This window comes from Pseudomyrmex gracilis, unplaced genomic scaffold (genome assembly GCF_002006095.1).
Source record: "Pseudomyrmex gracilis isolate BER0280 unplaced genomic scaffold, ASM200609v1 scaffold_321, whole genome shotgun sequence".
Taxonomy (NCBI): Eukaryota; Metazoa; Arthropoda; class Insecta; order Hymenoptera; family Formicidae; genus Pseudomyrmex; species Pseudomyrmex gracilis.
The window spans coordinates 60,675-74,903 of NW_018020905.1; the positions used below are offsets into that span (position 1 = coordinate 60,675).

The 14,229-nt window shown below is 39.4% G+C and overlaps 1 long non-coding RNA gene across 2 annotated transcripts in view; it reads left to right on the forward strand.

Moving 5' to 3' along the window:
- Positions 1 to 12,892, forward strand: part of LOC109860056 — a 61,052-nt gene extending 48,160 nt beyond the window's left edge. For both annotated transcript variants that reach the window (XR_002250774.1, XR_002250773.1), the window contains exons 2-3: positions 5,501 to 5,594; positions 12,277 to 12,892. This is a non-coding gene — a long non-coding RNA (uncharacterized LOC109860056). The remainder of the gene's footprint in view (positions 1 to 5,500; positions 5,595 to 12,276) is intronic.
- The last annotated feature ends 1,337 nt before the right edge of the window (positions 12,893 to 14,229 follow it).

A 14,229-nucleotide genomic window follows, 5' to 3' on the forward strand; every position in this document is an offset into this window, starting at 1 on the left:
TTCGACGCGCGTTTCCGTTCTCGCGTTGATTTTTTGTTTTGTTTTTTTGTTTTGTTTTTTTCTTTTTGATGAAAAAACAAACATGTATTATCTCGAGTAATTAAATAATTGTTTAATTAGACGTCGCACGAGTACAACAAGAAACGTTGTTGATATTTTCGTGGCAAGTCGTTTCAGCGTGTACGTTTGCACGAAAATTATCCGTACAATACATTTTTTTTTCACGATACGCGTATCAGCACAGTATCACACTGGTGCAATTAAAGTCAATTTTAGTTTTGCAGTGGAATTTTTTAATTGTACATAATTCCCCGATTGAGACGCGCGCGCGAGGGTGAAGATCGATAACTCGCGAGAAAAAGAGAGAAAGAGAGAGAGAGAGAGAGAGAGAGAGAGAGAGAGAGAGAGAGAGAGAGAGAGAGAGAGAGACCTGGTTGCGGCGTGTCACGTCGCGTTGCATGCACTTCCGTTCATTCGATCGTCGCGATAACAATGACGGCGCGATAACTGCGCCAGCCGGACGAGATATCGATCTTGCGATCGATCGCGCGCGATAAAGCCACGCGCTCGCGGGATAATCGCGCGGAATGTCGCGATAATAAACGCGGCCATCGCGTTACCGTTACCCCTCTATCATTTTTCTTCCTGCCTTTCCCCCCTCTCTCCCTTCCATCCGTTTGCCCCACGCTTCGCCGCTTCGTTCTCTCTTTGTTCTTTTATCTGTTCACATCTTTTTATTATTTTGCTCTTACGCTCTCATGGTTTTAGCCTTTATCTTTATTTTACTTTGCTATATTTTATTCTCCTTCCATTCTATATTTAATTATCTTCTCATTTTTAACTGTTTTTTTTTGTTTTATATTCTTTGTCTTTCTTTGGTTCTAACGATTTTCGTTTTGGTATTGTTACTTTCTCGCTTGTATTATTATTCTACTCATTTTTTAATCTGAATTTCAGCAAAGAAAGACTATATTACATTTTTCTTCTTATTCTCTCCTTATTTTCTTCCTCGTCTGACGAGTTAAAAGAAGTTCGCGTTGCGCGCGATATGGATCTCGGTGTAGTACCGTCGAAGCAGATCGATTAATTGGTGAGGAGCGCTTCGCCGTCTAAAAAGCAGTCCGTGTTTACCTGTAAAATAGTGTGTGCACAAACGCGCGGTGTGTAACAGCATCGTGTCGCGTGCGAATTGCTAATATTCATTATATTTTTTTTATCGTATTTCTGCTTACCACGCCAATACTTTTCAACACACGACTACATATTGTTCTTTGGGGAATAATAAATTAAAGTATTGTTTTTTTTTTTTTTTTTTTTTTTATTTAATTGTACTGAAATTGTCCTTGGTGTATGGATCTAGTTTTTGTTTTTTGACGTTTTGTTTAACGCGACCGAGAGAAATATGTCTCTCTGTCGGCTCGCCATCGTCCCGAGTGTAAATTACAAGGCGATGCGGGCGTGTTCTCGCACTCGCGGGACGCGCAACGCGCGCACGATGACGCGTCTCACTCCACGAGATAACGATCGTTCGCGAGAAATCGCACTCGCGTCACCGCGCGGAATCTCGCCACGGGATGACGATCCGTTGAGAAAGACGCGCTCGAAGCCGCGGGATCACGCGAGAAACCGACGAGGGTGGCCGACACGAAGAGAGAGCGCGCGCGCGCGCGCGCCTCTCTCGCTCGACTCGGAAACTCGATATTCGTCCTTGGCGCCGATCGCGATCAGATTTCCTCACGATCTCACTTGAAAAAATTCGCGAGCGTTGATGTAGTAACGAGACGTGTACTTTAGCGATGTGCAGATATTTTTTTTTGTATACAAAAAAAGTGTATGAAATATATAGTTTACAAACTAGTTGCTCTATCTAATTAGATATACTTTCTGTTTTTGGTCTTTTTTATTTTATTTATATATTTTGCTTTTTTTCTATTTTCGATGCTTTCTCACAATAAAAAAGAATTTTTATCGCCCCGAGAAAGCGAAGTTCGCGCAGAGCGCGATGCCTCGATCGATAGCGGAATATCGAATAATTTTTTTCCTCTTGCTCGTTTCGTTATCGCGGCAAATATAACTGCAATCGCGGTTTGGTCCAGAGTCTCGAAAACACGTTGCCGCGATTAAACACGGAAACGAGACGAGATAAGCGTCTCGCGGCGACGACTCGGAGATGCGACTCGTGCGTAATCGGTGGAAATTTATCAATTACTAATTGCCAAGTTCGTTATAAGCAATTAATTAAAAAGATTAATAAATAATTTTTTTACACTAGATGAATTTACGCCTAAGCAGCATAGAGAGATAAAAAAAGAAATTTTAAAAAATTTATAATTAATCGATGAACGAAACACATAGTGTGCAAAATAACGTTCTCCGCGCGCGCGTTCGCGCGCGTGTGTGTGTTGTCATTTTAAACAGATATAAAATTCAAAATAACTCAAAGAGAAAGAGAAAGCAAAAAATCGAGCTGTCTTGAAGCTATCGCGCTATCTGTTGAGCAAGAATTTTATCTACAGCTTTCACGGATGCTGCGCGAAATCGTACACGCGGTTTTCGTCTCTGCGAGGCGGTGCAATTTTAACAGGGCGATAGTAGCCAGAACGCGCTCGCAAGGCGAATAAATAATGAATAGCACGTTCTCTCCGGAGAATGCTGGTTGCGTGGAGCGAAGCAGATAAAAGCCGGAGATGGAGAAGAGTGAGGGAAGGGAGTGAGAGAGAGAGAGAGAGAGAGGGTGGGAGGGAAGGAGGGAAAGAGGGTCCTGGGTCAGATGAGATTACGGCGTATCACTCAACAGTGGTCTTATCGCCGCGACGATACTCGGACGCCCCCAGATCACTCGATAACCACGTTATCGGCCTGGTCCATCGGTCATCGCAGTCACGTAGTCTTAAATAGAAAAAGATCAAAACCAGCTGTTCTTCTCACTCTCGTGTTTATCTTGCGTCAAAAAACGTCTTGCCGTTTATCTTAATATCAGATAAACAACAAGATAGTTTTCATACAAGATAAGAAAAATATAAACGGGATTAATTATAAAATTTAGAGAAAAATAGAGAACCTAAATATCCTTTTAAAGATAAGATTACAAATGCCACGTGATGATATAGAATTGTGTGCGTCGGTAAAATTAGAATAAACCGAGCCGAAGAAAGAGAAAGAGAAAGAGATGGTTTTTTTTCCCAATTAAAGATATCCAGTAATTCCTCGACTTTCAGTTAAGGAACGCGCACGATTCGCTTTCTCTCGATCAATTGGCGCCGATTCGCGGACATTTCTACACTTTTAGAACAAATATAGGAAGAAAAACAGACAGAAGAGACGCGTACACACAAATGCAATTTGTTTTTTTTGAGAATTATATAATTACATTTCTAAATAATAAATTTATTAAATATATAATATTGAATACCTAATCTCACACACATGGCGTTTTTTCACAATGAGAAAATAATTAAAAAATTAATAAATATAAAAATGTAGAAATGTAATCATATCAGAGATAAAAAACAAATATAGAAAGAGACGCAAACTGTGAAATTGAAGAAAAAAACTGACTTAAGAAATAAAATTGTAGTTATAATTTCGCGCAAGTAAGAAAGACAGATGGGTAAATAAAGAGAAACGATTTTCTCGACCGGATCTGAGACTTGGCAGGAAGATCCGGTCCCGCGTACCGAAAACTGGTTCGTGCGGCATCAGATTGCGAAGATAGCGGAGTATGTAAGTTTTATATGCCGGGGCCCCGCGCGATATCGCGCGGTCCCATCGGTTATACCGCCGGATGACTTTCCTGCAGATTCTTTCTTTCCCATGGGTTTCCGATACGCGCCTGGGGTATCTCCGCGTTCAGGACCGTGTCAAGTTGTGCATCACAAAAAGTATTCCGAATAATTTTTAAACTTATTCTCGCAATTAGAAAAAAATCGCTTTTGCAAATTATTGTCTGTTACGTTGCATCGCCTCGGTGCGTCTTTGGCGAAGAGACGCGAGAGTGCGTGTGTTTCGCGCGAGAAAAGGAGGAGGGGAAACGGGGGAGGCGGACAAAATTATCGCAAACGAGCGTAAACAAGCGGGCGAAATTAACCTTCCAATTTCTGCGGCTTGTTGCTAAATAATCGATCGCCGAAGTCCCCCGGCCTCGCTCTCTGCAACAGGTGCGACTCGTCTAGTCGCCCGTTACACGTTGCAAAATTTCTCTTTGCTCTTTGCGCCGTAATTCACGCAAACGTGGTTGTTTCGATTTCGTAAAGAAAAGAGATTATTTAATTTTTCTTAAAATCACAGAATATTATTCTGGTTTCCAATAGCTTTATCGCGTCGATAAAATGGATAAAAAATTATTTTTTTTATACGAAGACGTTAAGTCAAACTGTAATAATAGAATGTAAATTAATAACGGATAGCGTTTGAATTGATTTTCTTCGGAAGATGATCGATTTTAAAAACCAATTAGACAGACGGAGTGGTGTCTTTTAGCATCGTGTAACCGACGACGTGGTCGATCGGCCTCGGATAAGCCACGCCAACTATTTCGAGTTATAGCTCGACGAGAGAGTTACGAGAGAGACGTTCTTGTCCGCGAGATTTATTAACCCTTTAACTAGAAGACGCGTGTACGCAAACGCGTTCGATCTGTATAAAAAATACGACGATTTTGCGTAGTAAAAGAACTGACGCGCGCGTATTAAACCGAATCAAAATTATATTAAAAAATCACTTTCTGTGACAGAAGCAATTTTTAGCGTTTTCTGACGCAAAAGTTTTTTTGTATTTAAAAAAATTTATTTGAAAGAACTTTTTTCAATATAAAATATTTCTAAGAACAAAGAGTTTAAAAAACTAAAGAAAATAGCCGCTTATGTGCGGAAAACGTAAACTTTTCGTCGTAAATTTTTCGACAATATCGAACCGATGAATAGTTGGTTGAATGTACGCGCGATTATATCAAAGATTCCGAGCGCAGTTTCTGGCTCTTATTCGCGGATGTCGTCGACGGCGAAGAATCGATAACGATAACGAGAGCACGGGTGCCCGCATGCATGCCGCGACTTCCGATCGGCAGAATAAACAGGCGAAACGTTGTTAAAAATACGCGCGATACGGTAAAATGCGTCGCCGACGCCGCTGCCGTCGTCGATGCTTATCGATGCTCGCTGACTGATAATTAACGATCCTCTGGGTCAGCATGCATATCAGCCGGCGGTTGGTGCTTTATCGCTCCAGACTTCGCTCCATTCCAAATAAAATGGCACACAACAGTGTCGGGTCTGTGTAATAACTACAAAAAATACCACATGACACGTTGCGCGCAGTCGACGTTTTGTTTCTTGACGCAACGTTCGGATTCTATATGATCTTATTTTTCTTTCTCTCTCTAATTAACTAGGTTGTATTTTTGCAATTAGGAGAAAGCACGCAAAAGAAATGTAGAAATATTTTATTGTAGAAATTGAACTTGTTTTGCTAATTGAATTTTGGGTTTTTATTATGTTTGCAGGTAAGTCTGAGATGAGTCATCGTCACGTGCACACAATTCGCGAGGATATCAATGTATATTTATCTGACGACGTCCTTAACGCCCGTTCCCATTAGTGAGTATAATATCCTTTCTGAAAGAAAACACTGCCGATTGTCAAAACCAAACTTCATTATTTCACGAGCGATGGACATCCGCTTTCGATGTCGGTGTGCTACCGCACCGGAACATAATTGCTATTCATTATGCGAGCAGCATAGATAAAAAGCGTTAAACAGGCTCAGCATCGGCTGTTTCTAACTCGTCCATTCGTCAACGCGTCGGAAAGGATGAAAATTATCGCTGATAAGTGAACGTTTCAGAAGTATATATCGCTCAAGAAGATCCTCACATCGCTCATTATCTGTCCTGTAGAAAGTTGTCAACTTAAAACTGTGAACAAATAAATCAGAAAGCAAATTATAACTGTCAGCCGCGAAAATAATTCAGAGTTTGCAAAAATTATCTCAATTTAAACAATCAAATTTTGGATTAAACTTTACATATAAATATGAGAGAGAGAGAGAGACAAAGTATTTTTTTTTTCCACGAACTTTTCGTACACATTTAAAATCAGTTCTTTCTACAATTGCGACATAACGTTATGCAAAATTGCGTAATATATAAATTTGAAATTTATCTAAATTTGAAATAGAGCGCACATTTTGTTTTTTTATGCAGATATATTTTGCCGTAGATTGTTTAATTACGTCAAAGTATTACGTTACGCTCAAGTTTCAAAAGTAATATCGCGACTAATTTGGAACTTTGATAACTCGAGAGATACAAAAAAGTGTTAGAGTTACACAACTCTCTCGATAATAAACTTTCGATAATAGACTTTCATTACATCGTGACTTTTATATATACACATATATATGTATATAAAAGTACATATATATGTATATACTTTTTTTTCTTACTTTTTTAGTTTTGTATTTTTCGCATTTGTTTATTACGCGAACGCCTTGTGTGTGTATTGCCGTATCGCATGTTTTGTCTTTATCTCTGCAACGTGTTCCGCGCGACCGGGGCTGCCCCAGAACAATAAAACAATCCTATTCTTTTTTTTCCCCCGTCTCTGTCTCTCCTTCGTCTTTCTATATCGGCGATACCGAGTCGGTATGCGGTGCAGATTACGATTTGTTGTTAGCCTTGCGATAAACTTTATGTCGCTGATGGTGATATCTGTCGATTTGCAACGCATTAAAACATCCGCGCGCGAGCGCTCGCGACCCGATATATACATAAAACTCGTCGCTCGCGCAGGTTTTTCCAGGGTTGCTCGCAGGTTTGTGATTTTCGCGCGATAACACGCGTGTCATTGATAGCCACGTTAATGTTCTTGCTTACTTTAGCGCGGTCGGATAACAATTTGTCGGTCGTTGTTTGTACACCTACATCGACTATTCGGAACGATGTCGGGAGTTTTCTCCGTGGTAAAACAGATAAAAGTCGCTGAAGCGAATCTTATCGAGTAAAAACGGTGATGATGAGAAGAAAAATAATTAAGATATGAATGTAAACCGATAAGGGAACAAATTATCTTACATACGTATTTTTATTTTCTCATATTTTAAATATTTTTAATTTATAAAATAAAGAAAAATAAACTTTTCTGTAAGTTCTTCTGTAATGTCGTTTGTTGCTCCGTTTAATATAAAATATTCTAAATTCTAGTTTTAATTCTAAACTATAAGTCGAAGTCGTGATCATGAATGTGTTGGGATCGACGCTCGGTATCGCGTGCGCACATTTTATGAAATGCTTAATATCGCAGCAGATATCGCGCGTTTCTCAAGCGCATTCTCGGTATAGTAACTTCGATTAAGTGGCGGGTTTGTTGTGGCTTCCTCCATTGTGCGTACATGCCCGATTGTTTCTATTCAGACACCCGTTAACAACGCGCGTATCCTGGCGCGCTCCTAATTATACCCCTCGGTACACGTAATCGCGCGACTCTGAAAAGGTGTGTGAGAGAGAGAGAGAGAAAGAGATCCGGAAGATCTCAGTCTTTTGCTTTTTGATGCTCGAGATTAAGAAATATCCGAAAAAAATCCGACATATAATTTTTCGAAGTTTGTAATGAGAAACAATTACAATGGGACGAGCATTTATGTAAAATTTTCTGAGAAAATGTAATTTTTAATAATAATATAATTGTTATAATTCGGCACTGAAATAAGACAATAAAATATGTATATAAAATATATATATACACAGGCATATTTTCCGCACAACATCCTGCGACGGCTCTTTATTGACAATTTACATTTAATTAATCTTAAAGAAGATCACAGAGCCTGAGATAATTCTCATTTTAATAACTTTAAGACAATAAAATAAATAAAATTACGTATTTTTCTATTTCGCGGAATAAAATTTATTTTTTCTAGTTTGTCGATTTTTTTCAAGTAAAAAAAAGTTTTTGATAACAAGTGAATATTCCGATAACATTTCGGTTAAATGTAAAATAAAAAACAGATGAGAGCAGATCGGCAAGATATATATTTTTTTTCTGTCCTCCTGGGCGAATTTCACGGTGCGCTTCTCTCGACTTTCCCCGCGTTCTCTCACGATTCTGCCCGTGTGCATGATCGCGCGCGCGTTGAGTTGCATCGTTGCAGCCCTGGCCGATGCGCTTCGCTTCGGGCTGTGTGCGTTGCGATCCCGTATCTCTCGTTACACTTATGCAACCCGAGATTTATTGCCGATGATTATGCGCGGATGGAAGTACGTGCTGCAGGAGGAGGAGGAGGAGGAGGTGGGCCCTCGCCCTCGGCTATCGAACGGCCGCTATCGATTGACGTGGCCCCGCGACGTCGTCCTCGATATATCCGTCCTATCGATGCCAAACACGGTGTGCTCTACCCGCTCGTTCAAGAGAGGATAAGCCAAGAGCCGTTTTTGCAACCCGTCGATCGATTTCTCTTTCGATCCTCTCAAAACGCTATCGACGAACAGAAGAAAAATACATTTATATTTTTATTTTCCATAAATTATTCAGATAGATATTATTAAATAAAAATATATGAGAAAATAAAAGTAAAATAAATATTATTAGTAAAAATATGAGACGAATCAAATATTTTTATGTTCGAGTGTTTTTGAAACACGTAAAGGAAAATTGTTTTATTTTCTATAAATTATTTAAATGAATATTAAATGAAAATATACACAAAAAAATTGAGTGTTTTTATAATGTTATTTATGTTCGGGTTTTCAAACACGAAAGAGCTACAGCCTTGTTAGAAAGTTCGCCGAATGCTCTTGTAAAAAACAATTTCCGAGTAGTGGTTTATAATATACTATTTATTCAGTGTTAAACTCTCGAGGCAGACAGTATGTGCCGCTCGCAACGGTAAATTATTTATATGTCGACGAATTAATGAATATATTAGCGAATATATTAGACAAAAATCCTGCTGCGGTCGGATGTGTTAACACACACGAGATTGTCAATGTTTAAATTATAGGTTGATAGCAAAAAACCGAATAGCGCGCGTAAGGCAATCACTGAAGCTAGGAACGGTCGCTAGTTCGAGCAACGCGGTTCGCACGTGAATTTCAATGAAACTCATTAAAATAATGCACGCAGGAATGCAACTGAATATGACGTCACAGTTCGATTGAAGCACGGAAATCGGTATACGATTATTAATCGGTTGCGAATATCGTTCGACAATTATCGCAAAATCGCTATCGACAATACGTTGCGAATGATAATTTTGGTGATGTATTCGACGCATTGAAATGTGTAAAAAATGACGAGTATCGATTGGGATCTAAAAGCATGTGGCGGTGACGAAACGAGTTTTTTTTGCGCAAGTACGAGAAAAAAATTTGGAAACCGCGCAGGTAAGTCGTCACGTGAAATCCACGCGCTGATTGGCACTTCTCGCGTGATTAGCCGCGCGAACGAGAACTGTGAACGCAAAGCTATGCGAATTAGATGGCAGCGCTCCACCAGAAAAGATGTGCGAACGATATGAATCCTGCGCAATTAATATATTCTATGATGTAATTTTTAACGTTGTCTTGCAATTAAAAATGCAATTATATGGAGAATAAGCTTTGATTTTATTACAAGACACATATCGCGCGTTTACATGTGAATTAAATGCTTGAAAAATTCGATTGCGCGAAATCTAAATGCATAATTGTATCGAGAATTTCATGTCGCGCGGAAAGTTGAGACAATTGATCGATCGATCGATCGTGGCGCTGATTGCTAATTAAGCACTCGCGACTGACATCGCAATTCGACGCAGATGCCGCATCGCATACGGGGGAAGGGAGGGTGGTTTAAATAAGACCCCGGAAAAAAGAGAGAGAGCGCGGAGGCTCCCGTTTCTCCCTTCCACAATCGACCTCCCGTCGCTAATTAATATACAGGCCCGTTAAAATTCCGCCGCCTTGATGAATACATTCTAATTTCTACGTCTTAGACGCGCCGGCCGCGCTGAATCTGCCGTAACGATCGGCCGATTTCTCGGCCGATAACGCTGTATCGTTAACGAGGATCTCTCGGAGCTCTACCTTTTCGCTCTCCTCCGGCTCTCTCTCTCTCTCTCTCTCTCTCTCTCTCTCTCTCTTTCTCTTTCTCTTTCTCACTCTCTTTCTTTTCTTCCTTCCTCCTCCTCCTCCGTCTATTTATCTTCCTCTTTTGCTTCTTCATCCCGTTCTATCCATTTCTTTTTCTTTTTCTCTTCTTTTGCTCGTTTCTCATTGATTGTAAAGTATCGTGTCTACTCTGCCGGTTATCGTTGTTATTATCATTGTCGAGGCCATCTTATTAATTGGAGATTATTGATGGCCTGTCTGAGGTGAGATCTGTATCTGCTGCAATCTTGTTAGCGCATTCCTACAATTTCCTTGAACTTTCGGAATCTGAAAAAAGTTTCCCCTCTTTATTTTCTCTTTTCTTCGGAAAAACTACTTGATTACTTGTGATTACCTTTCTGTTATCTTTATTATTATTATTTATGCGTATTAGAATCGTCACACAAAAGTTTCTTTATACAATCTCGCGATATTATATATTTAAATATTTTAATTTTCTCACTTTTGCAATATTTGAGATAAGTTCGTAGCGCGGCGCGAGTTTCTTGAGTAGTTTATCTCGATATTTTTATTTGGAAAAACTAAAACATTGTATCTGTTATCTTTGTCGAGAAATGTAGTGTTTTGGTTTTTTGACGACGAAATCGTCAAGTTCGAGTGAATTTGCCTCAACACACACACACACACACATACACACACACACACAGTCGTGTTGCCCACACACTGTCGGTATACTTATTTACGCCTCGATCGTTTTCGCTAATAATATCGTTATGTAAATTCGTTGGGTTTCTCGGGAGCGATTCGCACCGATACGATACGACATACGATATGATGGGATATCGGCGCTCGCTCGCTCGCTCGCTCGCTCGTTCTCATCGTCAATATCGACCGATCCGGCGGCGCGCGAGTGTTCTCGTTATCGCGCTCGTAAATTCGAGGAACGTGGAATATTACAATTCGATTGTCAGGCGTGGTAAACATTTACGTATTACGTTCGAATCGACAACTTCAATCGCGGAGTTACATTACCATTTGTAATTAGACGGTAGAAGCAACGCGCAAAATTCGATCATCGCATTTGGTTGAAATCACAAATCTCGAAACTTTAAATTGAAGTTGAAATTAAATTTTTGCGTGACGTCACATTTATTTTACAATACACGCTGTCGTGAGACAAACGTGTTCAACGCTTGAACCGATCGGCTCGAAACAGAACCACGGCCGCGCGCATGATTTGGCTTCATTCTGACGCGGATATACGCGACGCTGTTGCGCGCGGCGCCCGCGCCGGCTCGGTGGCGCGTAAGCCGATTAATAGGCCGTCGGTAGACAAGCGCTGCTTGCAAATCGTCTAGTTTTTTTAGGTTCGATTAAATGTTCAAGAAGATGTTTTTTTGTTTTTTTTTTTTTTTAAGATATGAAATTTCAGCCAAATTGTTTGCTTATGTGTGTGTGCACACACACACACACACGTGCGTGTCTGTGTGCGTTGAATAATGTAGCCAGACCTCTATCAGCATAACCTCGTCGAGAGCAGACTGGACCGTGGTCGCTCGCAGATACTTGGCTCATTCGCGATAGATCGCCGAAAGATTAGGGATATCCTCGTCCTCGTTCGAGTTTATCGGATCGCCGCCACCACCGCCGCCGCCGCCGTCGCGCCGTGCGTTTGCTCCGCTCGCCGCAGATTTTGTCGTCTGCTCGATTCGTCTTGTTCGTCCGCGTTTAAGTGTTTAGTCGTGTCTATTTTCGGAAAACTGAATATATAATTATCATACTTCTGAGAATAGTTTTACGAATCAATAAAATGTGTGAACGCATAAATAAGATTTTGTATATAATTTAAATAATATTTAGAGAACTACGTCATTATCCACATTTTAAAAAAAAAGTGAAAACAAGAGATACTTCATGAGTGTTTGCATAAAATTTCTTTTTCGAGAGAAACAACTTAAAATTGCAAAATTAAGAACATTCAAGTTATACAATATAATATAAAAAATGTATGCGAGTAATATTAGAACGTTGTCTATTACAACGAACGTAGTAAAGGCATGTTTCAAATTTCCACCTTCTATCAGAGATATTTCCGCCTTCTCTCTTCTCTCTCTCTCTCTCTCTCTCTCTCTCTCTCTCTCTTTCTCTCTCTCTCTCTTTTTGAATTACATATATCGTCTGATAATAAAATCTAGATAGACATGACAAAGCCGTGAGGGACGGGACTGTTGTTGCTGCGCCCGGAAAGTCGTCCTCTCGATCGACAGGACAGCCAGTAACAACAGCAACAGCAGCGGCTTCGTCGAGAACGTCCTCGCATCAGGATTCGATCTTTCCTGCTCGCTCATGTAAGTCGCCGCTCGGAGACGGACGTGGCGGTTCGGCCCACTCGCCGCGACGCCATTGTAGCGAGATAAAACAGTGATAGGGAGATCAATGAAGGCGATAGGTGAAGTTATTACCGGATAGAAGGAGAGAGTGGGAGAGAAAGACGGGGAAGAGAAAAGGAGCGAGAGCGCGATGCCAAAGAGAGAACGAGCTCTATTGCAGAGAAGGAGAAGAGAGGGGAGGAAGCGGGAGAGCAACGCCAAGCGAGCGGATCCCGATAAGCAGAAACAGTTATCAAGAAATGGAAATGACTGATAAAGCGGCCCGCCGTCGTTCGTTTTTAATGTTACATTAAGCCCGCCCTCCCGATTGTACCGGGTGTCTCGCAGAACACTAGCGCGAGCTCTGTGGTCCGTTAATCGTGCGATTGTTAAGAGAGAAATAATCTCGTTTAGAGAAAATATATATTCGTGTCTGTTCAATATAAAATTTTTTTCTATTACACTTTTCATTCGTTATTTCTTTTAATTTTTCAAAATACCCTTGAAGTGTTTAACTGTTAAAAATATTTTGTTAAATAATTTTGATTTTGATTTTTTTTCTGTTGATTGTTATTCTTTTCTAATTTTAATACTTTTTGACGAGAGAAGAGAGATCGATGTGAAATGTTCTCGTTGAAATGCATACTCTGTAAAAAAATATATTTGTTGATTTCTAATAAAAATTAATAAGTTTTTAATCTACACAATATATATATATATATATATATATATATATATATATAATATATTTACAAAATAAATATATGATATGTTTAAGAGAAAAAGGAATTGATCAATATCAGTATGTGTTAAATAAAACAAATATTGGCAGTGATGAGTGAGTCCAACATTTCCGAGCACCTGTTTTTTAAGTTTGAACTATCCAGACTTTAAGTATCATTTACTATACCGTGTTCCAAAAATTCAATCAATTCAAGAATGATTATATTCCTGTTTTAACTTTTAGAATACGGAAACAACTGAACGCTCCATACCTAACCTAACCTAACCTAATCTTTCTCTATTCAGTTTTTTAAACTCATCGAGTGGTTGTGCAAAACATAATTTAACTTAATCTTTAATTTTGTGACTCCGCGTATAATTCTACAAACTCCAATTATTAAATTTAAATTCCCAAAAAAAATTGAGATTAAATTAAATTATTAAATAAATTTAATTCTTGAATTTAATTCTTGAGTTGAATTCTTCTCAAAAGTATTATTTTCAGCGAAAATTTTTGCGAGCGGATATATCCACATTTAGGCCATATCGAACGGTGTTTGCTGGACAGACATATCCGCCTACAGCAATCTAAGGGGTTAAATAATTAACATATGTAGCATGAGCTGCGTTTTTCTTTTAGCTATGCTTGATATAAGACAGTTTCTATAGAATAAGACTAAGAAACAAACTATGAATTACTATGATTTACAATAGAAACAAAAACTTATTCTATGTTTGCGATTGAGTTGTAGCAAAGCGTTTAACATAAATAACCGGACCAGGACCTTCAAACCTGAATTTTCCGCGCTTACCAGGCCTGCGTTGTTTTTACAAGCCATCCACAGGCGTAAATATGTAACTGCTTATACATATATGTTACGACGCTGACTAATGAGATTGTTTCTTTTTTTTTCTTTTTTTCCGATTAAATCCTTTTGCTACGACTTCGTCGTAGAGTTGTACTGCTGTACGGACAGCTCTGCTGCAAAATGCGAATTTTTAACATTATCAGTAAAAAATGTAAAACTTACATTCCCGCGTAACAATATTGTATAC